The 26,427-nt window shown below is 42.7% G+C and overlaps 1 protein-coding gene and 1 non-coding gene across 2 annotated transcripts in view; both read left to right on the top strand.

Moving 5' to 3' along the window:
* Positions 1-26,427, top strand: part of SAMD5 (sterile alpha motif domain containing 5) — a 45,824-nt gene that overhangs the window by 12,001 nt on the left and 7,396 nt on the right. The window lies entirely within an intron of this gene.
* On the top strand, positions 4,065-4,167 carry LOC118979010 (U6 spliceosomal RNA). Its single transcript, XR_005064827.1, has one exon. It is a non-coding gene; the product is annotated as a U6 spliceosomal RNA (small nuclear RNA).

Raw genomic sequence — 26,427 nt, 5'->3', positions numbered from 1 at the left:
AGATGGATGGTAGAATGAATTCATATTTTGTGTTCAATTTAAGACGAGAATTCCTTCACTCTTTCAGCATGTATTCATTTACAAATCCTGATTGACGAAAGGAGACGAGATAGTCATATATAAATTAAATCACACCAACTTGTTGGTAAGATGTCCTGCTGATCCCTGAGCACCCACTGATGAAGTGATTAGCAATCATGAACTATATATATGATCGCTACTGTGTGACATACTGTGCAAGACAGACATTGGTTCTTCTTGGTTCAACTTTTCAGGAGTTTCTGCTGTATTAACATCTTTGCTAAATTCATTCATTGCTATTTTAGTCGATAAGTTCTTAAGATCCAAGGCTTTCCTTCTTGTAGACGAGTGGAGAATTAGATGGGAACCCAACATTTAATCAAATGATTCTTTTCTTCCTCGGAATCGTTCTTGAAGTTGATATGAATTGCTTTTATAGCCTCCAGCAGAGCTTTTGCATACCCGCGGTGGCATATGGTGTTTGGGACCTGGAAGCAGCCGAAAGTCCTTTTGGTAGACGAGTTAGGTAGTGGGTAGTCCTATTTGTAGTCTCAAATCCCAAACCATCAAATGGAAAACAAAACAAAACACAAGGGATATTACCAAGGGATAAGGCTGGTTTTCTCAGAAATGTGCATTTTAGCGGAGAAATGATTTATTTGTATCTTGATCATGTAAGTAACCCCATTATTGTAATAAGCAGAGTCTCCCTACAGAAATTACTTTTAAAGATACTTTTTTTGCATATATGTCTTTGTTTGCTTTAAATGATCTATTTAATCATTTGTTATAAGTATCCTTATAAGTTATAAGTATCCTCTTATAAGTATCCTCTTTGCTTCAGTTCATTATTTGAATGTTGGTTTTTTTTGCTGTTAAAATGAAGAATAAAAACTTAAAATTCAGAGGGTAGCAGTGATAAACTTACAGAAATAGGCTATCTTCTAGACCTTAATTGTGAACAGAAAGTGGTCTGTTCTGAAGAACGAGTTGGCACGTGGTATCGTTCCGGTAAGCCTGAGTCCTGTTACATCTGCGAACATCACCTGTGTCTGAGTTGGAATGTGTCTAGGATAAATTCAGGTCATTCGAGTGTGAAAAAGACTCACATACTAAATATGAGGCTTCATTTTGTTGGAAGAAAAGAGGAGTTTAAAAATGGTGAGAAAGCTTTGGCTATACTATAATATCTTATAGGATTAATAACTTGTTTTAAATAATATTAAACCCTAGAACTTTGATTTTACTTCGGGTGTAGAAAGCCATAAGAAAATATTGCTCCCAGTTTCATCATGAGAAAAAAGATGGATAACCTATGCTATCACACCTTTTTTTTTTTCAAATTCATCAGAAACTTGAGGTCTACAGGCAGTCAGCTGGTATAAATTCCAAGGAGAAAAAGGACACGTCATTCTTTGTTTTTGTCTTTGGCAAAAACACTGAATGGTTAGTGTTTTTCAGAGCCCACGCTGAAGGGTTAGTACCCATCAACGATATAAAGAAAACAACTAAAATGTTTTGTAAATCTTTAAAAGCCATAGTAGAATGGGCTAGCATAATTTCAAATTGCCAGGATCCCCAGACATAAAGCGGACCTGTGTCTACTTGTCACTTGTTACCATTGGCCTCCACCAGATACTCAGGGGAAAGACTGGGAATGGGGCAGGACACCAGAGAGCCCCCCAGTGGTGCCGGCATGTGTGTGATGATCGATGCCCCTGGGAGACAGATGCAAAATTCCCTGGTGTCCCTGCTCCCCTGTCACAGGACACAACTGCTGTCTCATAGGCAGGGGATGGGCAGGAAAGCTGACCACACACTTGGATCCAGGCGAAGATTGGCAGTCGTTGGAATAAGGATAATATAATCTTCCAGCCCTGCACTGGGGCAAGATCAGTCCTCTTGGCACCAAGGGAGGGGCGGGAAATTCACTCTTGCTCAGAATGTGAACTGATATTAAATGGAGGTCTGCCATAGCTGAAGAGGGTCAGGCGTGGACCCAAGGCACAGCAACAACACTGGGTAGCGACTGGCTGTACCTCGTGGGTGGGAGAGGCGGGAATGCTGAGAAAGCCTCGTCTCTGAAGCGCACGTTCACAAGGTCTGTGGATGACCGCGGCTGCAGCAGGAGAATAAAGCAAACACGTTTTGACGCCACCGTGAGACCTGCGTGGAGTAACAAGCCCGAATCTGGGGAAAGAGCATGGGCACAGAGAGGCACTCTGGTGTGTAAGTGTGGAGCGGGACCACCAAGAAAAACTCTCTGTCACTAAGAGGTACAAGCTTCCAGTTATAACATGAGTCAGAGAGACATAGTGTACAGGGAATATAGGCATTACTACCATAGTAGCTTTGTATGGTGACAGGTGGTTACCAGACTTACCAGGCTTATCACTTTGTAAGGTGTATAAATGTCTGAGTACTATGTTGTACCCCCTGAAGCAGGTATAATATTGTATGTCAACTACAATTTTATAAGTTCAAAAAAAACCCCTAAAATTCACACCCATTTGGCACTCAGACGTCACACTGAACACAAGGTGGCTGGAATCTACCACTGGAAGACATCATAGTGTTTGTTGCACTGAAGGTTACCATGGCAACAACAAAACTCAAACTCACATCAACAACTTTCAGATAGACTCAACTAAGCACAATAGTAGCCGGACAAGAGATACTCTCATTCCAGAAGTAAATGTCGGTGATCTCGGTCTCGGCTGTTCTTTCAGATACAATGTTTTGCATTTAATAAAAAATTATAAGATACACCAAAAAAAAGAAAAACAAAATATTGCCTATCAAGAGAAAAAACAGTCACTAGAACTAAACCCAAGAATGGCCAGGATGTTACAACTGTCAGGTAAGAATATTCAAAATGGCTATTAATTATAAAATATGTACCATCCTACTATAAGCTATTAATAATAGGGGAAACTGGGTATGGGTTTATATGAGAACTCATAGTACTGTCTTTTAAATTTTTCTGTAAATCTAAAACTGTTCTAAAAATAAACTTTATTAAATATCACATTGTTAAGAAATACGTTTAAAATATATTGTTAAGGATATAAAAGTTCAAGCCAGAGACTGGGAGAAAGAATTTGTGAAGTACCTATCTGATAAAGGACTGATAATGGGAATATATAAAGAACTCTTACAACTCACTAATAAAAAGAAAATCATTTCAACAGGAAATGAACAAACATTTATACCTTCACTGAAGAAGATATATGGATTGCAGTTATGCACATGCAAAGATATTCAACATCATTAGTCATTAGATAAATGCAAACTCAAACCACAAGGGGACACATTAGTATGGCTGGCATTAAAAAGCCTCTCAAACCAAGTGTAGTTAAGAGTATAAAGTAAGTAGAACTCATACATTTCTGAGAAGGAAGCAGGATGGTTCAGTCACTTTGTAAAACAGTTTGCCACTTTCTTATAAAGGTGGACAGAAGCAGCCCCGGCCAGGGTGGCTCCGTTGGTTGGAGCACTCTCCTGTAGTTGGAGCATTGTGGGTTTGATTCCTGGTCAGGGCACATACTTAGGTGGCCAGTCGGATCCCCAGTCCAGGCGGGTACAGAAGGCAACCGACTGATGTTTCTCTTTCTCCCTTCCTCTCTGCCTTTCTCTCTCTCTAAAAGCAAAGAAAAAAATTTTTCCCTTGGCGAAGATAAAAAATTTTTTTAAAAAGGTGAACAGACACTTAAGATAGCTTACCGTGTACACAAGCAGATCCACTCACAGCTCTCTACCCAGGAGACCTTAAATATACGTCCACCCACTGGCCCGTATATGAGTATACATAGAAGCTTTATTTAAAACTTGAAATAACCCAAATCTCCATCAACTTGTGAATGGATAAACAGATTGCCATACATTCTTAATAGGAAATGCTACTGAGCAAAAAAACAGAATTACTGATACTTGCAATAGCATGGATATACCTCAAATGCATGCAAAATGAAAGAAGCCAGACACAGAAGACCACAGAGTGGATGGTTCCATCTGTATGATATTCTGGAAAAGGCAAGACCAGTGCTCACTTCGGCAGCACATTCTCAAATCGGAACGATACGGAGGAGATCGGCGTGGCCCCTGCGCAGGGGTGACGCTCAGATTCGTGAAGCGCTCCTTGTTTTCTATCGATTCACACTGTTTTGCCTAAAAATGCTGCTGAAAGGTACAGCAGAGTCACCCTAGTATCTTTTTATTTTTATTGGAAACTTTAAATTCTTTATAAAGACTGTAGCAGGAAAACTATAGTTTTTAAATAATCACTGAATATAAAGTGTTTGAAAACTTTAATTTAATGTATGCAGACTCAAAATATGAAATATGAGGGAGGTAGAATACAACAAGTCCAAACTAATTTTTTTTAGATAACCATTACATTTCTTCAAACTGTTTTGATACCAGTATGTCTTCTACAAAAGAGAATGGTTTCATAAATTAACTGATTTAAGGGTAGGTGCTGATGTTATGCATTTTTTAATAAAGAATAAAACATAATAAATTTTACATGGTGAAACTCACTGGGCTTTAAAAATAAGAAGGGTAAATTATTGTAAGCAAACTATATCTCTACAAATCTGTCAAAAATGCTATTCAACTCTCTAAGAACATGTGGTAGTTTCTCAGAAAATGATTTAAAGTGTAATTTAAAAACATTTGGCCATTTCTGTCTGTGATGATGCTCTCTGAGGGACCTTGAACCAATGACGTTACTTCTGGGGAGGGGGGGGCTTAGTTTCCTTAACTATAAAATGGGATAGGAATCATATGTAGCTTTTGTGATATTTTTTAGGATCACTTAACTAAATAAAACACATAAAGAGCTCAGAAAAATCCCCAGAACATGGTGAATACTCCAATAATGTTGCCACGACGGCATTGTGTTGCTTTAGCTTCTACACACACTAAGGGACTAAGTCCCTACTAAGGGACTAAGTCCCTACTAAGGGACTAAGTCCCTACTAAGGGACTAAGTCCCTACTAAGGGACTAAGGTGTAAGCTCTCCAGCTATCGTTGATATCCTAAAGCGAGACTTGACATTCACTTACTGTTTTACTTCAGCACTGATGTTTGATTATGCTATTGCATAGGGGCATTCCTGCCTTTATTCAAAATATTTTTGTCGACCACTCTCTATGTCAGACAGGGTGTTAGGTGGTGGAGTTACCTTAAAGGATGAGACTCAGTCTGTGCCCTCAAAAAACTACCTTGAACCCAGACCAGTCAAGGGGGACTCCAGTGCATTCAGTGCGGTAAGTACGATGAGGAGGTGAGGGAGCCTCTTACAGGAGCCTGTGGAACAGGCGTCTAATCTGAGGGCCAGGAAGATTTCAAGGAGGTGATGATATATACGGCTGGTCCTTGAAGAGGTGTGCGTGGGGGGAGGCCAGCTGGTCATCAATTTTGCCTTTTTGAAACTTTTTGCGAAGTCCGTGGGACATGACTACAAGAGGAAAAAAAAAGAACTTGATCCGCATGAACAGTATGTGATCTTTTAATAAGCTCAGTTGATATCCAGAGTGTAGGGAGCTGGGAGTTCCGAGGGACAGGATTCTAACTTCTCCCTGTTTTTGACTTGGCACTATTTTTTGTCTCAGTGGAGTGGTCAAGCTTGAACCACATCAACGTGCTAAAGAGAGCAGTTCAGATTTTTATTTTTCTAGTGGTTTAATCTTTATTGTACTTTTTCCATTACCATTTAGTCCCCTTCTACCCCCTGCCCCCACAGTCACCACACTCTCGTCCATGTCCATGAGTCCTGTTTCCTTTTGCTCAGTCCCTCTACGCCCTCATCGCCCCCGCACCACGGCCTGTCATCCTGCTCTCCATCCGTGAGTCTGCATCTGTTTTGCTGGTGAGTTCAGTTTGCCTGTTAGATTCCACATGAGTGAAATCAGATGGGATTTGTCTTTCTCTGACTGGCTTATTTCACTTAGCAGAATGTTCTGCAGGCCCCTCCGTACTGTTGCACAGGGGTAAAATTTCATTTTGGTATACGGGATGGCTCTCCAACCGACTGAGCCACCCAGCCAGAGCTGTTCGGATTTTTAATTGTGCTGTGAGCCATGGTGATTGGTTTCTTGAGGCAAAAATCAGCTGGCACCCATGTCACAAAGTCTGATGAAGAGAGAATCATCTGGCAGCCTCCCTTAAAGAAGCTCCAGCGACTGTCCATGTCCTTGACTGTGCCTGACGAATCCTGCTCCCGCAGCAGGCTCAGTCTGTTGATATGCATCCCAACAGGTCCAGGAACACACTGCGAAAGCTGGCGTGCCTTCTGCAAAGCTAGGTGGTTGGAGGGTGGTGATAAGACATCGGTCGGGATGCCCGTCTGTGGTAGCTCCATTGAGCAGATACAGGTACAGCCTCTGGCCGTTGTTCTTGGACACACCCCAGAGACCACACCTGGCCTTTGGGCATTTTGTTAGTGGCACCTACACGCCACCCTCTTCAGACAGTTTGCTAAAAATGAGTTCCCATGGCAGAGGTCACTGATGATGAAATGGGCTTCTTGGCATTCAGCTAAAAAGCATGAACATTTTCCCAGAGAATGGAGAACAGCGCTTTGCAGGAAAAATATTTTAAACCTAGTAATTTTTAGGCTTAGATTTGGCGAGTTTCATATTTTGGTTTAGTTCTACACTGTGGCATATTACTGGCTATTATTAATAGTATTAATTATATTCAGCAAATAGTTATTGAACACCAAGAACATGCAAAGCAATATTAGGTGTTAAGTGGGGAGTTCAAAGGTACAAGTTGTGCTCAAATGGCGTTTCCCATCTGGAGGAAAATCTTTGTCTCTATGTCCGAGTCTATCGCTGTCTCTACCTGTGTCTCAGTCCCCTAAGCATATGTGTGTGCTCTTAACCTTTGTCTCCGTATCTGTATGTACCTGAGCACGTGCCTGTGCACACACACACAAATACACCCACAAATTCATACATAACTCATATTTATCAGTAAGTGTACATAACATTTTCAGTATGATCTGAACACCAAGATGAAGGATAACCCGAGTTCTATGGGAGCACCACAGAGAGGCTGTTCATTTTGACTGGGGCTTTGGAGGCTCTTTGGAGAGGAACTGGCCTGGGTAAGGCAGGCAGGATTTCACTCGGCGGAGCTGCACTGCGGACCAGGAGCTGGAAACTGAGGGCGCTAGACTGTTAGTTCTACAGGGGTCTTGTCCATGTTACGGACTTTCGTACATTCGGCGCCTTGCTGCAAATCTTCGGTGAATGAGCGAATGCGTGCATCGAAGAGCAGAACAAAATCTCAGCGTAGATCAAGTGCCAGGAAAGGAATGACGTGTGGTCCATGGTGGGTAGTATAGGGGGGAGGCCAGTGGTTCTCTGGTGTAGGGTGCAGCTCAGGATCGGGCTGGGCTGTCGAGGGACTTGCCTGCTGAGGAGTTTAGAATGTATTCCACCCACCGGGACTTGTCAGGTATATTTGACCTGGAGAGTTGCCTACACCTATTTATTTTACAACACTCCTTCATACTTTTTACCATATTTTCATTTCTTTCCCCTTCTCTCCTCAGGAAGTCTTCATCTCTTTATCTATAGATACCCCATTTATTTTGTGACTCTTTACCCTTTACCTTCTGAGCTTTGGTTTAAAAAACATTGCGTGCTACATTGCTCCCATAGTGATCCATTAATTTGCCTATTTTTAGGGTCGGAAGCGTAGAACTCATGCACAGGGCAGCCCTGAAAGGATTAAACATGGACTTTATCACTGCCTGTTTTAGTTTGCTAGGGCTGCCATAACAAAATACCACTGTCTGGGTGGCTTAAACAACAGACATCTATCTTCTAACATTTCTGGAGGCTAGATAAAAGTCCAAGGTCAAAGTGCAGACAGGTTCAACTTCTTCCAGAGCATCCCTCCTTGCTTCGCAGATGGCCATCTTCTCACTGTGTCCTCACACAGTCACCCCACAGTCCGTGTGTTGTCTGTGCTCCAATCTCCCAAGTTCCCTTTCTTACAAAGGCACGGGTCAGCATTTAGGACCCATCCATATGCCCTTATTTTTTCCATGATTACCTCTTTAAAGCCCTGTCTTTAATGCAGTCTATTCTGAGATACCAGAGGGTAGCATTTCAACCTAGTAATTTTAAAGGGGGACACAGTTCAGCCTGTAGCGCCGACCCGAGGAGCTTTCTCTGTGCTGTACCACCTGGCACAGACTCACGCTGGGGTTTAAGTCAATCCGGGTCGCACACGGTGGGAACCTGAACTTGAATCTAATGGCCCAGAAGCCGATGGGACTAGATTGTTGCCTAGGAAAAGTGATTCCTTCTGAAGATCTCGGTCTCTAGTATCCAGAAGCTGTGCTACTCCCATCAAAAAAGTTGGGAACTTACAAATATCCAACAAAAAAGTTGGGAACTTACAAATACCTTGTAATGTAAAACTATTTTTGCATATTATCATAAAATAATTCTTTCAGGGTCTGCCCAGTTTATACAGTGCAATCATAACTGAGGTACTTAAGATTTATATACTGTGTTTAAGAGAATAAAGTTAATTTAAAAGATTTAATAATTTTAAAGATGGGTTGAGAGGACATTTTAAAATATTATATGCAGTTGGGGTTCTTGAGCATTTTTTTCTTATGGTGGTCTCATCTTAAAGTGGGTTAGTTTTTACTATATGTGGGAAGATATTTTCCGAAATCTAGATTCTGTTTTTAAAAAAAGGACCATCAAACAAACACAGTGACAGTTTTTTTGCCACAGGAAGGAATATAGTTCTCATCTACGTTCGAGATTTCTCTTTGGTAATAATACCTTTAGTTTTTCACCACGAATTGAGATGACACGGACCGGAGTCACATTAGTATGAGCATGCACACGCGTGCTTTGCACTTGCTGGCGTTTGCCTCGAGCAGGGCCTGTGTGTGGTGTGCAGGAGGCAGGTGCAGACAGCGTTCCTACGTGATGGGCACGTCAGTTCTCATTTTCCTTCTGCAGAGAAGTGTGGAGGGAAGCAGCCCACAGTGCCCTCTGGAGCCCTCTAGCTCCTTCCATCAGCCGGCATCTTGGAGATGTGCCATCCAGCCTCCGCCCCGGACTCCTCAGCCTCAACTGGCTTGTGGTTTTGGTGGCATTTTGGTTTTGAAATCTGTGTGGTTATTGTTGAGGCTTGTGCAATTACCTCAATAGGCAGAGCAACCAGGGAGATGCAAACCTTGCAGACAAAGGATTTGTTATAAACGTTAGGAATCACCAGTGGAAAGGAAGAGAGCGGGAGTGTGACGTGGCTTGGCCTGGCGTTGCAGAATGAGTGACGTGTGGGGCCCGACCAGTGGCTCCCAAACACTGGGAGAGGAGTCGTGTTCTGGGTCCTGAGAGCCAGTGTTTTTGAAATCAGCCTTCTTTGCAATTTCTGCTGTTTAGTGTCTTAATATGTTTTTCTGAGAATGACAGAATCATGGTACACAAATCCACGTTAATCCAAGTTAACCTCTGTCTGAACTTGACCTACTTTCCTTTGCAATTAGCCTTATTTAAAATTGTAAATGACTGCCTTTGACTAAGGCACTGTTAAATAGTGTTCTGTTTATAAAACATATGCCTTTTTTTCCTACCGTAGATCCTTCCTGGCTTGAGAAGGCTGTGTAACAAAACCAGAATATATATTTCAATGATCCCAGAACACTTAAAGGTTCATGCATTTAAAAATGACCATTTTTTTTTGTTTTAAAAAAAATCTCAGGGATTAAAGAGCTTCTTTAGGCTTGAAAACGCTCAATTGATTTTTGTCCTCATATTTTAGAAAAACACTGTAATTGTGTTTATGTGAGTAAAGTCCAGTCCATGTAGGAAATCTACAGTAAAGTCATAATAGTCAGTTAAGACTATGCAAATTGTAGGATTGAATTTGGCAATGCATTTAAAATGTTCAGCCCCCAATCGCAGCATTTAATTGTAATCTCATATTATCAGCAAGATAATTGCTGTTTTAAGGCTGCTTAGTTCCGTAAGATGTGGAGGCAGGCCAGCGCGTTCTGCAGCCCCACAGCCCAGCGCCCAGCCAACGCTGCACTGAGTGGAATGCTCACCGAAGGGACACTTGCATCCATCTGCATCTTATTCCTTTATGCATACACACCTGCAACCAACTTTCATGTCAGAACTATACTCGTTATTATAATACAGGCTGTATAGGTTGGCTTCCAATAGAAGAATTTAGCCCATGTCAATAGAAGCGTTCTGTGAGAGTCAGTTGGAAAGTGGCATTTACAATAAGGGATACTGTAGAATTGATTATCCTTTTGTAAGCGGTGTGCTACACGTCCTTTATGGTAGTAAAATTTATAATGAGTGTATGAATGTGTGTGTGCATACATTCCCCCTGCCCCCAGAGAGCCAGTTATTAAATGTTAAGCAGCACCCCACTGAGACCTCACTGTTGTCATTTCTGTAACTTTTGGTGGTCAAGTTACCTGAGTTCTCCTGGGCTGGAGTTTGAAGGACAGCTGTACTTCATTTCCCGAGGTGGACATGCATGTAGTGAAGTGTGCCTTGGGGTTGGTTGGGTGCTGGGAAGGGGAGGAGTCTGGCCGCACTGGTGTTGGCAAGGTCAGCACATGCAGAGTTCAGACTCCAGTGTAATGCAGGGGCCTAGACTAATCCATTGAACCCAAGTGTAGAGCCAGGTTTTATGAGGCATGAAGCTTTTAAAACTGAGGGGGCCCTTTTTAAGGAACAGAATACATAATTAAGTAAAAGGCCCGAGGAAAAGCCAGGTAAGAAGCCCCGAAGCTTCAGCTGCATGGAGGACTCACCTTTGATCATTTAAGACATTGAGCGAGCTTTTATGCTGAGATGGGGAAGGTAGACTACGGCATTCACAAAAACATCAGGGCTGGCAGATTACAGAGTCACTGCAAGTCTACCAGGATGAAGAACTCTGTGTTAGAGAAACAGAACCAAAGGGTATGTGAGAGGGGAGGAGAGAGAGGAGAGGGAGAGAAAAGAAAGAAGAGAGAAGAGGGGAGAAAGGAGAAAGAAAGAGTAAGGAAGAGAGAAGAGGAGAAAAGAAAGGAAGGGGGAGGGGAGAGGAGAGGAGAGGAGAAGAGAAAGCTAGGAGAGGGACTGATTGTTGTTCGATTGATTTTAAGAAATGGGCTCACACAGTTGTGGGGGCTGGTGAGTCTGAGATCTGCAGGGCAGGCTGGTAGTCTGGAGACCTGGGGAGGAGATGACATTGCAGTCTCTTGTCCACAAGCAGTCTGGAGGGAGAATCCTTCCTGATTCCTGCTCAGGGGCAGGGATGGGGTGCTTCAGTCTTTTCTCTGAAGGCCTTCAACAGATTGGATGAGGCCCACCCACATTCTGCAGGGTAACCTACTAACTCAAAGTCTACTGATTTAAACGTTAATCCCATCTAAAAAATGCCTTGCAACCAGCGAAAAACTGAGCACCATGGCCAAGCCAAGTAGACACACAAAGTTAACTCTCACAACCCCCAGAGCAAGTTCTTGGCCTGAACCACAACACGGGGTTGGGAGGACAGGTGACCTCCTGCCTCAGTGTGGAGATGGCTTGTGGCACCTAGAACCGGGGAGAGTGACTATAAGTGAAATACGGTGGTCAGATCCCTGTTCTGCCATTAGCTACTTTCGGTTTGGGCCCTGAGGGAGGTGGGCCTTCTGCTTTTCAGCCTGAGTTTTCTGCTGTATAAAATGAGAGCATTTGCAGGTACATGCCGTCTCACAGGTGAAAGGATGGAATTTTCAGTGTTCTTTTTAATCTTGTAGAACGCTTTTTGAGGAAAAATCTCATTAGAAATCTCAAAGCCAAAAAGAGAGTCAAAAGTAGCTTCTGCAAATGAGTGATTGGTGCAGGGAGTAGGAGCCCCCCCACCCCACCCCAATCAAAGGCTGGGCCACCCGGGGCATCAGGGTTTGAGAATTGCTGATCCGGCATCAGTGTCACCCTACCTCCTCATCCTGGCTTTTTAAAACCCCTGAACTAGTGTCGCAAAATCACAGACTGACAAAAATTGGGATTTGAAGTCTCGTTCCTTCTAACTGCAAAGTTCTTCTCTCTTGAAAAATGAGCTGTTTGTTCTTTGCTTGCACTGATTTGCTCAGACACAGGAGTGGTTTTGGCAATTTCACATGAGAGCTTCCTGGCAGATAGGAGTCCATCGTTGGACGAAGTTCTAATGAGAACCAAGTCAGAATTATGTAACTTAACTTATACAGGAGAACGAAAATTTTAATTTTTTAAAAATCTCCTGAGTCTTTGTATTGGTGCTTATGTGCTTGATTTGCTAAATTGGATATAGTGATCAAAATCTACAACATTTAGAACTAAATAACTTCAGAAAGGATACCTAGTTCTAAGATTATACACATGTTACGTATTTATAATTACTTTAGTATGGCCGATTTTCTTTAATACTTCCAACAACATAGCTATTGTCTCTCTTGATGAACTTAGAGTAGTTGATAAGAGACAGAAATTTGTGAAATATTAAATACTTAAGTGATAGCTAAAGCAATAAAGATGGAAAATCAGGATGGGTTTTAAGTAAAGATTTTAAAATAAGGAGAATGAATATTTCTGGATTGGCTGATCTGGGAATTTATAACCTAAAGAATGGCATTGGAGTCAGGTCCAGATCTGAGTTGGGAGGGGGTGTGTTCCGGAAGAATGTAAAATATAAGCGGGTGTGTAGAGTGGGAGAGAATGTTCAAAGGAGAACAAGACCCTCTCATTTTAAAGGTAGTAGAAAAGGTATATTTACAATTATAAAGATACCCAAAGGAGACTAACACCGTGAGGCACCAGGATACAGTGAAATGACATTTATAGTGTGTATCACTTATAAGAAGACTCCCTATGGCTGCACAACTTCTTCATAAGAAAACTGTTGCTTTTGCGGTGCCAGAACGTCAATTGTGAGCGTCAGGAAAATTAGTCAGAGTCAATGTACAGAATCTTTGATTGTAGCGGGGTGACTGCACAGCGTGCTCAGCCATGGGATGGAAGCAGTGCGTTCTGTATCTACATACACATCCTCATGTGAACTCTGGTAACTGTGGAACACGTCTAAGAGGCAATTATTAAATCATTCACCATTAAACACACATGGAAAGTTATGTTCACAGTACCACCATTCCTCAGAGTGGCTTGGGGGCTCGTCCAGTGTTTACATCTCAGAGCCACACAAGTAAGGAAGTTGTCGTAGTTCCTTTGGTAAATTTGTAGTAAGGAAATTTAATGCTGATGTTGCAGTCTGTTGTAGTCAGAATTCCGGTATATCCACTGGTGATTCGGGGAGAGATGCACTATTTAATAACCTTTGTGGGCAGTATATTCCATTCGATTTTTTCATTTCATTTTTTGCATATTATGGTTTACTTTAAAAACATAACATCCTGAGCGAATAAGAAACCATCCATAATTTTGCTCCAGAATCCACTCCCCAAAGTTGGCAGTGTAAAATGTGCTTACTTTATGGCTCTAGACCAAACAAGTGTTTGCAAAGGTAATTCTGAATAGCTGAAATTCCTTGGCAACAAAATAATTCTGAATAGTAGTAGCAAATTTATGGATTTCAATTAGACTTTGTGGGGTATCGTAATTCCAGTTTTATATTCCGTGCAGTTCCGTGTTTTGGATTTTTTAATGGGGCCAGTGCAGTAATAATAAAAGTGATTCAAAATGCACCCAGTAATTACAGAGATTTGCTGTTGCCTTTGCGTTAAAAATGATGATGATTTACACGTAGTGAAATTGCGATCTGTGGCTCTATTTAGGGTGTTCTTGCTATTAAGCTGCTTATTAGTTATGGTCAGTGATTTAAAGCTTAAAAGCTACATTAGAGGGCTGTAAAATAATTTATTCTTTAATAGATAATAGTAAATTTGAAACAGACATTAGGTTAATTATAATCTTGTACATTAAAGGATGTGTATTAGCCTTTGTCTCTTCTTGGGTCTTTGGAAATTCATTTCAGATAAATGGGGAAATGGGTGATTGGGTTAGACAGCTTGGTTTATAAATAGTTAACGTCTTTTCTGAATATTCAAGAAAATAATTTCACTTCTCATTGTGAGTCCTTCTCCATGTTAAACAAATGCTAGTTTTCATTTTAAATTCGTCTTTGTTCCAGGTTGCTATTGTTTAAATCAAGCTGAAAAGATTTGGGAGCGGGAGCGGTGGGGGACAGGGATGGTGGTGATGATAAGTCCACTTTAGATTGGCATTGCTGGGAGGAGTTTGTCATTATCCTTTTTACTAATAACTATGTATGTATGTGTACATTTACATGTATATATATGTGTGTGTGTATTTTAGGATTTATATGCTTCTCATTGTAATGTTATGTAAGACACAAATCCAGTGTAAATATCAGATGTGTAAGAATATGAATTTCTTATAACAGTAACTAAATTTGATATTCAAATTCCTATGTTAATATTCTTGTGTAATGCTTGGATGTTATACTAAATCAAATAAGTCGAAGATAAAGAAATTCTGCCTAAACCTATTAAACCAAATCAAATGAGGAAATATATGTATATTATTCAGGATAATATATTACTAAGCTATGTTGTAATAAGAAAATAACACCTCCCCAACACACGCTCCAATCTCAAAACCTCAATATAGCAAAACCTTATATCTGCGAAGTCCAGTGTGTGTCGGCGGAGGCTTTCTTCCACCCAGTGACTCGGGGACCCAGGCTCCCTCCATCTCCTGTCTCCTCTGGGACAAGAGAACTGAAGATTGGCTCAGGATATTTTTTTAAGAGTGTGCCCTGCAAATGACTTTTGTTATTTCTACTTACATCCCATTGACCAGAACTTCATCAAATCTCCTCAGCCTGTTTATGGGGGAGCCTAGGAACTGTCATCTCCGTTGGTGCCAAGGAAAAGGATGTGGAAGGTACTAGGTGCATGGTGCTACCTCTACCGCAGTGTGTATGCTTCTGAACTCTCTGCATGTAATCCTGTGAATTTATAAATGGAAAAATGCCAGAGACGCACGGCATCTTTTAAACAATTTGATGCTCTCCCCTGTCTCTTCCCAACCCCATGTACTAAGATTCAGAAAGAAAACCATATGGTTGTCCCCAGATTCCTCTCGCTTGTGATTTAGCACCTCTTAGTTTTTGTCCTAGACGCTCTGCCTCTTTCCTTCCTTCAGAGAGGTTGGCGGCCCAGTGCGGGCGTAAGGCCGCCAGCTGGCAGGGTAAATGCTAGTGTGTTTTCTGTCAGTCTGTCCTACCTTGGGTCCTGCTTTTCCATCAGTGACCCTCGTCTTCTCTCCCTCTGTGGGAAGGCCTTTCTTTTTTCATTCGGGTAATGTCATACATTCCGAGGGTTGGAAAGAATCATTATTTAGCTGTTTATAGTAAAACATTTCAGCTGATACATCTGGTTATATGTTGTATTAGTTTTCTGTGGCTGCGTGACAAATCACCGTGAACGTAATGGCGAAAAATAACACCCATTTATTATCCCATCGTTCAGTAGGTCAATGTTCTGGGAAAGCTGGCCCGGGTTTTCTGCTCAGGATCTTACGAGGCCAAAATCAAGGTATCAGTCAGCCTGGTTTCAGATCTGGAGGATTTAGGGGGAGAATCTGCTTCTAAGCTCATTTAGGCTTTTGGGGGAACCCACCTGCGGAGAGCTGTAGGTCCAGGGTCCCCATTTCCTTGCTGGCTGTTAGCCCTGGGCCACTGCCTGCATGTAGAAGCTGACCCAGTCCCTTCTCATGCTGCGTCCCCACCTTCTAACCAGCAGCCCCGGGTCAAGTCCTTCTCGTGTTCCCCATCTCTCTGACCTTCTGTCTGCTAGCCAGAGAGACACTGTGCTTTTAAAAGACTCGTTCTAGATTAGGCCCGCCTGAAGAATCTGCTTTTTTTGTCATGTAATTTAGCCTAATTAAGACAGTGACATCTTAGTGTATATTATCAACAGGTTCCACCCATACTTAGAAGGGGTTGGACAAGGCAGGTCGTTGGGGTCATTCTTAGAATTATGCCTCCTGTATGTTCCTACCCAGGGTAGGTTAGAAAGGAAGTTTTCATATGGTGGACCCTGTATTTTAGCCCAAATATACATTTGAAAAGAAAGATTTCTGAGGGCATGAGAATTAGATGCGGATCTGGGGAGAGAGGGTGGCTGGGGTTGGTTAGGAGAGAGGATGAATTTTCTTTCAAAGGCTTTGTCATAGACACAAAATATGTAAAAAGCAACCCTTGGTTTTTCTCCTATGAAAATTGAGGCGTAGTGTGATACAGTGTATTGATGGACTCCCAATTGCTCTTCTTCATTGCCCCTCCCTGTAGGATTCTATATCCTCGCCTTTTAAACTAAGGATCGGCAGGTGGCATGCTTTGGTCCATAAAAGGTGACTAGAGCGATGTGGATGTCTTCTAGGCAAAAGCTTTACCAAACTGTGGATCACTCACAAATTCAATATTTCCCCTGAAACCACAAGGACTGGCAATGTTCCTGATAGAGACCATTTTGTCACCTTTGGTCCTGGAGTGAAGAAAATGGCACAGAACCACAGTAGACCCAGGTCAGATCTGCAGCACAAGGGAAAAAGTAATTGTTATGAGGCAGTGAACTTGTGGGGTCATTAGTTACTGCAGCCTCACTGGCCCATGCTGACTGATATGCCTGCCTGGTACTTCTGGGTGCCATTTTAAGTTATCTTGACCTTAATCTGTTCCAGCCACTGCTGAGCAAACAGTTCTACGTAGGCTTCAATTAACAGCCTAACATCTTGTTGACTTAAGCCCCTGCCTCTTGCTTATGTGTCCAGGTACTCCTCTGATTTTGTCATGCAGTCCAGTGAGTGCTGACTGGGCACTCCCAGGTGTGTAAACAGGAGGCAGGGGAAGACTGACACCTGTGAGGCAAACCTTGACACGTGGGTAATGGATACTGAGGGATAAAGGTTTTCCCCTCTTTCTTCCCTTACATGCACGGTTCTGAAATGCATTTCTAAGGCTCTTTGGAACGTCCTGCGGAACTGAACAACACATCACCACGTGGCCAGCTCCATAAACATTCTCATGTTGGTTTTCCCTACTTTATTTTGCTTTCCTGGCCCTCACGTCTGCCCTCTGGGATCACCTTTCCAAATAAACTGCCTGCACATAAATCTTTGTTTCAGGATCTGTTTGATGGGGGACTATGACTCGTCACCAGTTAGACCCCCATTTAGTGGATCCGATCAAGGTATTAGCCACCAGCGGAGTGAATTACGTATGCAATTCGGCAGTGTAAAGAACTATACTGTGCATTTATAGAAACTTGCGAGCATAAACACTTTGCCACTCTGCCTGGAAGTTACTGTGGGATGTGCTGATCCAAGGAGAGTAACACCTTCCTCCTCCCCCACACACACTGATTAATCCGTCATTAGTTTCAGTCCATCCTGATGCCCAAACACACAGCTGCTGGTTGGGAGGCGTTTGTTTTCAAGATTTAGTGACTTGTTGAATAGCATGTTGTTAAGCAAGTGTTTATATGTTACAGCACAGCGGAGGTTGTGGTAGACCTGTGTGTTGCCCTTCAACTCAGAGCTGCCGTCTGCTGACAGTGTCATGTGGGACGTTTGCCAGGCAGCATGGGAAATAAATGCCTCGTTTAGGGATTGAGCTGATGAAGTTTCTACAGCATCATAGCTCTGTTTTCTCTCTGCCTCCTCATCAGTCCACTCCCTAGTATTCTTAAAATCACAGCGTGATGGAACTGGAGGGAATCTTAAAATCCTCTAACCAAACTCCCTATTTCACAGGTCAGAAAACAAATCTGTAGATATGAACATGATCCACTTTGGGGTGGGGGCAGGGAAGAAATTGAAGGGGATGTGATCTTGGCTGTTAAGAAGATATTTTTCTTTTTTGACATAATTAAATTCTTGATTGGGATGCTCTGAAATGAACCATGAAATTCTAAGCACTTACAATGCAAGTGTGATTTTTAACTAAGGCTACCCCCTCTCCCTAAACTGAATGTTAAGGTGGCAGATGTGTAACTAATCTTAGCTGAATCTATATTAAGAAATCAGCAAGGTGTCTTTATTTAACTTGCATGATCTGTGAATATAATATAGTGCTAAATAGCATGACTTTGCACATTATGTTCTTAAAATAAAAACAGCTCCTCCTTTGAAGTGATAGTAAAATGCAATAATGGGAAAGGTTATATTATATTTGTTCTCAAAGGGAGTGAGACGAACAGAAGGAGAGAACTGAATAGCTTGGTTCTAAATGTGATTTCAACAGATGAATGTATTTATTTTAAATTCTGTTTCATGTGAGGGACAAAAGCCAGCTCTTAGGATTGTGTTCTATGCTATACAGGGGTCACTTCTATCAACAGAAGGGGGGAAGGTTGAAAATCCCTTGTTACTTCTGGTTTTGAATTTTCTGAAAACTATCCAGTCCATTGAACTTCTGTGTTTTAGCGTGGGGATGTTTCCATGGACCTGTGTTAGTTCCGGCCCTTCCCGTAACCTCTGGAGCCAGACATGGGTCCTGCAGAAACTACACGGGATTATCTGTTTCCCCGTTTGCCGTCTTTGCTGCAGTGTGTCGGGTCCTTGAAGGCGAAAACAATGGGAAATTGTAAGGCCCAACTGTGGAAGATTGCGTGGAGAGGAAAGCCAGCTATTGTGATTTAAGGTAGAAAAAATGTTGGCCTTTAGCTTCTTGAACTACTGCGCTAACCAATGCAAGAATGTAGCTATGGCCACTCAGTATTTTTGGAAGTCTGGATTCTGAGGCCTGACTTTCACTTAGTAAACCGATTTTTATTTTAATGTATTCACATGTCTTCAAGAAAGCGATTTTAGCTTCAATTGATTCTTGTCTTCTAGGAAAGTGACTCCTAATCCGAGGAGCACAGACCCTTGAAAAATGAATACAAGAATTCTGGAAACTATTTGGGTATCAGCCATTGTTAGTGGATATCTAATATGTCTTGTCTAAGTTTATTTGAAGGCAATCTTAAATTCTTGGTCACTTTTAAAGCAATAATTTTTTCTCAGGCAAAGTGCAGTAAGAAAGTAAGAAAAATGGAATAGTGGCGTTACTCTTTCTTTAACATGTGTGTAGGTACACACGCATGCCCTCCGTGTGTGTGGAGGGTCTGTGTTTCAGACTGTTACAGAGGTCTTCTGGCTTGGACAAGCTGAGGACGACTGCTGGGACAGTTATATATTCTAGAGGATGTGCTTCAGAAAGCTAAGTGAAAGTTTTCGAAGCTAATGGTTCGGCAGCGCTTAAAGCCTACACATTATTCGTGATTTATTCTGATAACAGTTGTGGATGATTAACTTAATGCGGCTGCACATTGGTTATGTTTCCTTCTGAGGATGTGACTAAGTCTCTCTGCCTCTTTCGTCGTGGGTTCATATCACTCAGTGATTGAACCAGGAAATAGAATTCCGTGCCTTTTATGGGGGAGGGGTTAGAAAAAACATCCAGACACTTAGATATAGACGTGCACTGTGCCTGATACCACTCTAAACAGTTTTACAAATATTAGGTGGTTTAATCGTTAGAACAACCCCGTAAGGTGTAGGTGCTATTGTTGTTCCAGTTTGGTTTTTCTATTGATGGGAAACTGAAGCGATTGGGTTAAGTAATGTGCCCACTTCTAGCCGCCCAGGAAGTAGGAAACCTAGGGGTTCATTCCAGTCTGAGCAGGGACATCTGCAGTGCACGACCCAGGGGACTTCTATCCTGGCCAGAAGGGATTTGGTGGCCACTGTCACTATCCCGAGGATAGGCTGGCTTGGATTGAGGTCGTGTATGTACCAGGTGTCCTCCACTGCCCACCCCCAACCCCTAACTTCACACACACACACGTGCGCGTGCACACAGCTACCCTGGGCTTACTCTGGACACAGATATTAGGCTGCCTTGGACTATAACCACAGTGCCCTTTGACTTGGGTTTTCTCCTAAACCTTCTAGAAGTGTCACTTCATAACAGCAAGTGTGTGTGGTAAAGACCCCCAGTGTGTGATGGAACTCAGTCCTGTTTACCTATTTTGCTTCTTTAGGTAACCTACTTACATGTCCTCAGAATTCACATGGACAAAGCCAGCATCCTGAGGATTATTCAGATGACACTATAGGTACTGTGCCTTTAAAGAAATTAGCTGGTGGCCCTTGAGACCCAGAATGATGATATCAGAATATGCCACTTTCATGAGACATTTGAAAGTGCCCCACCTTGCCCTGCCAAAAACCAGAGAATAGCTGGAATGACAGAAACCAATACAGACACCCCAGATAATTCCTCACTCTGGCTGCCAATAAACATGCAAATGAGCTTTCCAAGGGATTGCTAAAGAGGACTATGGCCATTGTCTTGCTCCCTTCCTGTTCCAACTTGGCAGGTGAGGCCAAGGCCTAGTGGAGGTCAAACTTCAGTGCTCAGGGGTCTGGGACTGGATACTAGGAGACCAAAGGTTACATTGATGTGACGGGCTAGCTGTTCTTGGAACTGCCCAAGGCGCTTCAGAAGCTGTGCCTTTGTCAAGGTTGGCAAGTAGAGTCCCTGAGAGAAGCATTTTCCTGACCAGCGCAGTTGTCTTTGCAAACCTGCTTACCAGACTGGTGAGGAAAATCAACTCGCCTCCTGGTAGGAAGCCCCCTAGTCTTCCTCATTACATGGGGCAGAGCCAGGTAGGGGGCCGGGGGTGCGAATCCCAGCGACTGTTAGGAGGGAGCTCCCCTTTCGAAGGGTGCACTCACGCTGCAGACTGATGATGAGTTGCCCCTGGCTTGCCGGTGCTGATTGTGTGACTTCTACTTTGACTCTCCGGAAGTGGGGTAGAGCAGGAGTTCTCCAAATGTGGTCCTCAGACCACTGGGGGTCTCCGACACCCTGTAGGGCATCTGTGAGGTAACCATTGTTTCACAGCCGTACTCTGACATTATTTGCCCTTCTCACTGTGTGGATATTTGCCCTGGGAGCACCGGAGCAGCAGGGGTGAAAGTGCCGGCATGTCAGTGCCCATCAGGGCAGTGGCACCAAACCGCATCAGTGCCTGCTGTGTTCTTCGTCTGCACACATGCCAGAAAGAGCTGTCTTCCTGAAACTGTCTTTGACAGAGCAGTAGAAATAAGTGCTTATTAAAGTTCAGCCTTGCCCTGGCTGGTGTAGCTCAGTGGACTGAATGTGACCTGTGAACCAAAAAGCTACTGGTTCGATTCCCAGTCAGGGCACATGCCTGGGTTGCGGGCCAGGTCCCCAGTAGGGGGCACACAAGAGGCAACCACACATTGATGTTTCTATCCCTTTCTTTGTACTTCCCCTCCCCTCTGCCTAAAAATAAATAAATAGAATCTTTAAAAAAGAAAAAATAAATTTAAAAGTTCAGCCTTTGAGTAAATTTTAAAAATTTTTGTGTAATAAAATGGAACCATCTGCAACATAAAGACTTCTGTTGCAAATGGAAGTGTGTATGAATCTTGTCTCCTTGCAAACCAGTTAGGCTATTGTTTGAGTTGCCAGCTGAAGTATCAGATTTATTCATAGAACTTCACTTTCTCTTGAAAGAACAACGGAAGAAAAAGCCATGGTTAGTTAGACTTGGGTATTTGGCAGATAATTTCTCCAAAGCTGCATCAAGTGGATGTAATATTTCAAGGAAAACAGTTGGCCATATTTACTGTTAAAAATTTGAATATTCCAGGAAAAATTACATTTTTGGAAAATTTGTATGGGCCATAATGAGCTGGACAGTTAATAATACTTGAAGGCTTTTTTGATGAAATGGGTGGTGATTTTAACACGTTACTTTTTTGATATTGTATAGTGATATGTTTACATTCAGAAGATCTACATAACTCAGCAACCTGATATGATCCAAATGACCAATGCATGATGTTACCAAGTCACATATGGGAAGAGATCTGTTAAGAATAAAAGGTGGACCAATGATTTTTACGTAGCAGACTGTATAAAAAGTTCACTGGTGTGGTTTCACCTTTCCCATTGCAACTGACTTTTAAGAAACTATCTGTTGTCAAGCATTAAACAAAAGAAAACAATTGCTTCCAATGCTAATTTTCTATTTTTGATGCTGTAGTAAATAGTTAAATATCAGTCTGCATTTTAATATGTGTGGAGTCCATGTATAAACACAGTGTATCGTTTTTAATGTATTTAATTTAAATTGTTTGCATCATTTATTTAAAAGGTAGTAGTCAAATTTTTCCTTACATATTATGAATTACATTTACTATAATACTCTATCTAAATAGGCATTATGCACAATATTTAATGTTCTCAATAAAAACAAAATACCTTTGCTTAAAATCACATGAGCGTATGCTGGGAAAAACAATGAAGGAGTAAAAAAAATATTCCCAAGAGAATTTGAGAAATGATGTATTTATGTGAAGGGGTTCTGTATGAGTTTCCGAGGGCAGTTATAACGAAGTACAATAAAATGAGTGGCTTAGGATGACAGAAATTCATTCTCCCACAGTTCAGGAAGTATGCAATCAGGTTGTGGCGGGGCCGTGCCCCTCCAGAGGCTTTGCAGGAGCAGCCTTCCCTGCCCGTTCTCACTTCGGGTGGCCCCTGGCGTTACGGGGCTTGTGGATGTATCACTCTGTTCTCCACCTGTCTTCACATGCCCTCCTTTTCTAGGCATGTCCTTTTGGGTCCTTTCCTTTTCTTATAAGGACACCAGTGATTGGATTTAGGGCTGATTTTATCCCCAAGAGCCTGAACCAACCGCAAAGACCATGTTTCCAAAGTCACATTCTCAGGTTCCAGGTAGATGTGATTTGGGGGGAACACTATTCAGCTACGAATATTCCCAATCAAAATGACTGGGAGGGCAGACATAGTGTTACAAGGTTGGACTTTGCGGTTGGACAGAACCACTCTGCCACTGGTTAGCACTCCGACCCTGCCAGGTTATCTGCACGGGAAATCTGAAGATTGCCCACCTGTCAAACTCAGCCCAGGCTGGCCATCATGTTGGCTTGTGAGAAGTTAGAGGATTATGTGTAATTATAAATGGTCTTCGCACAGTGGCTGGCACAGAGGATGGTCACTCAACAAATAGTAGTAGTGTTTATTCTTGCCAGGCTAGGCAGATAATGATAATCACAGCATGCATTGTAAATACGCTGTTGATGGCAAATTTATTGTTCATGATCATAGTAAGAGGTAAGTGTTAATGGTGATTTTAAAGACCACTGGTACTTAATAATGGGTGATTTTACTGTGAGCAGGTGGGAGAGAAAGAGAGAGACAGGGAAGGGCAGAGAGAAGAGAACCCTTGAGTAAGTAGCCAGTAAGCCTGGTTAGAGAGAGGTGTTGCTAGAGACTAATTGACTATGTCCTCCCAAAGTTCCCATGTTGAAACCTGATCTTCAGTGTGATGGAGTTAGGAGGTGGGGCCTTTGGGAGGTGACCGGGCTGTGAGGGTGGAACCCTCATGAATGGGATTAGTGCCCTTAGAAAAGAGGCCCCAGGGACCTTCCTTCTGCCATTTGAAGACTCATCCAGAAGGTGGTATCCATGAACCAGGAAGAGGGTCCTCCCCAGACACTGAATCTGTGGCCACCTCGATCTTAGACTTCCCAGCCTCCAGAACTGTAAGAAATATGTTTCTGTTGCTGGTTATCCACCTAGTCTGTGGTATTTGACTAAAGCACCCCAGACAGACATACAGAGTCATCGGTAGGACTTGTTTCTCAAAAGACTGACCAGATATATTTTAAGGAGGACAGAATCCTGGTGTCCAGCATGCTCTAGCATATATCATGATCTCTGTTCTGGATTGGTGGTGTGCATTTAAAGGTCTGTGACTTGATCACTGTTTGGGGTGGTATTTGGAGACCTTGGAGCATAATATGGAGATACTCAAGAGGCCTGTATCACCACAATTCCATGCGGTCCAGTCCAGCTGAGTCTGCCCTCCTGCAGCTGTCAAACTGACTCCCTTCGGTGGCTGTTTCAGACTGTGACCACCAGCCCCAACCTCACCCCTCACCCCCCTCTCTGTCTTCAGATAGCGTTGGTTCATTATGACTGAGCACCAGGGGTCCCTTGTCATGAGCCCCGCCCTCACTCTCTTCTTCACCTCAGAATGTGTCGGCATCTTTATCTATCTGCTCTTCTTTGCCTCTTTTTCCACGAGGAATTATCCTTCTCCCCTCTAAGACTAATCCCACCTGTGGTATCTACTCTTGGCCAAAGTCCATAATTACCCCTCTATTTTCTTGCATTTAGTCTCTCTCCGTAGAATCCTTTCGCTCCATCTGTAAACATGCCCACACTCCCTCTTTTTTCTTGAAGGCACTGGTCCCTCCAGCTAACATTTTGTCTCTCTAACTGTACTTTAAGTTTCAAAAAAGAAGAGCGACCTAGCCCCAGCTTCATGTTGTGACAAGCTGTTAATTATTATAAAATTGTTGAAAGAACAATCTAGAAATCCCAACAGTTAAATCCTGGTAATTTCTTCCTGGTAGAGATAAGACATGGCTGTAACTCTAGGCAGGGAGGTGGTTCTGGCTTGCAGACCATAACCCCCGTGTGGGAATTTAGCATATTCAGAGTATTCAGTGATGAGTATAACACAATGATTTTAAGAAATTGGGATTTACATAGTTATTCAGTTGGAAAAAATTGTAAAATTGGTTAATGCCCTGAGGATTGCATAAACAAAGGCACTTTTATCTTTTAACCCCTGAATTCGTTTCTGCGAGTTTTCTGAATAATAAGCAGGTGGGATAATTTCCAGCCTCTTTAGGATACTTTGCATTTGCTGAAAAACGGCAGATAAGACCTGCCTGAAGATTGGAACCGTGTCGGTCACGAAGAGCTAGTGAGAAGCAGTGCCGTTTATTAAGACCCACTTAGTTTGCTCAGGAGCCAGGCAGTAAACGGGTGTTTTGCAAGGACACACTGTGGATGATGGCAGGATGGTAGTCCACAACATGTATGCAGCATTTGGGTATTTGTGTGCAATGTAAAAAATATACACATGTGTAGAATATTCTGGAGGACTTTGAACAGTTTTCTCATCTGTAGTGTCCCTAAGCCATGGCCGATCGCTGGGCTGGTTAGAGTGCCCGCCCCATACGCCAGGGTTGCAGGTTCGATCCCCAGTCAGGGCACATACAAGAATCAACCAATGAATGCATCAATCAGTGGAACAATAAACCAATGTTTTTTTTCCTCTCTCTCTCCCTCCCTCCTTCTGTTTTCCTCTCTCTCTAAAATCAATCAGCCAGTCTAAAGAAATCTACCCTGTAAGTCTCCTCCAGCAGGGACAGGACCTATGTGCCCTGTCTGGCACAGGGCAGCCCAGCCTGCGGTCTAGGCGGCAGCCTAGGCCTCCGCAGTGCAGCCGCTGAGACAAGAGCCTCCAAGGCCTTCAAAGACTGCGAGTTGACCATTCAGATGTGTCTGGGTTTAGTGAACATGCACAGATTGATAACTTTTTCTCCCTTGTAGAGGCAAAGGAATTTATACTCCTATCTGATGTGCTTGACTAAAATTTCCTGGGAGGAACTTAGTTTACTGAGAAATGATGTGTGAAAATTATAGTGTGGGAGATTCAATCAACCAGCAGCAGTAGCAATGTGTGACATTATAGATAATGTTCCCGCAGGAGATAAAAGAAGTGTAAAACGTGTTCCTGCCCTTGGAGAAGTTCACGGTTAAGATGAGGCGGTGTGGCAGCCCCGTCTCTCTGAGCAGGTCCCCAGCCTCCCCTTGGCCCCATAATGCTAGGCACCGTGACGTGGCCAAATGCTGGCAAACTAAGCTTGAGAAAGTCACGTGGTGAAAACACCTCATGTCCTGTGGCCACGGGCCCAGACGTTCAGCTCTGTGCCCTTTTAGCCACCCAGGAGGAGAGGAGGCAGCATTTGCACCATCATTCCAAATTCAAGTTTTCCTACGACACAGTTGTCCCTCAGTTGTAAATGAATGGCATGGACTGTCCATGTGCAGTAACCAGTTTTATTATTATTTTTCTCCCAGCAACCAAGTGTGAGAAATTTATGTCTATTGGGTCTATATTTGTATTGGAGCTAATAGGTCATTAGAATAGTATCACAATAGAGAAGTAACTTCCGGGTGGGTGAGCCTGCCTATTATTCTGACTGCCTTTAATTAGGGGTCTCACACGTGGAAAGAGTGACAGACTTGAAATCCGTTAGGAATCAGAATGATAAATGGAAAAAATGTGGTCTCACAAATCATCATTTTTAGCCATGGGATTATAGTTTCTTTGTTCATTAAATAGCGTTTTCATGCTTCTCAGATCAGAATTGCCGAAGATCTTGAATTGTGGGGCTCCCCTTCACCTTTCCCATCCCCCGTGATAGCCTAGAACAAATTGGGAAGTTACA

The sequence above is a fragment of the Sturnira hondurensis genome, unplaced genomic scaffold, assembly GCF_014824575.4.
Source record: "Sturnira hondurensis isolate 20B ecotype Veracruz unplaced genomic scaffold, ASM1482457v3 Scaffold0022201, whole genome shotgun sequence".
Lineage (NCBI taxonomy): Eukaryota > Metazoa > Chordata > Mammalia > Chiroptera > Phyllostomidae > Sturnira > Sturnira hondurensis.
Note: the sequence above shows the minus strand (reverse complement) of the source record. Positions and strands in the feature narration are given on the sequence as shown.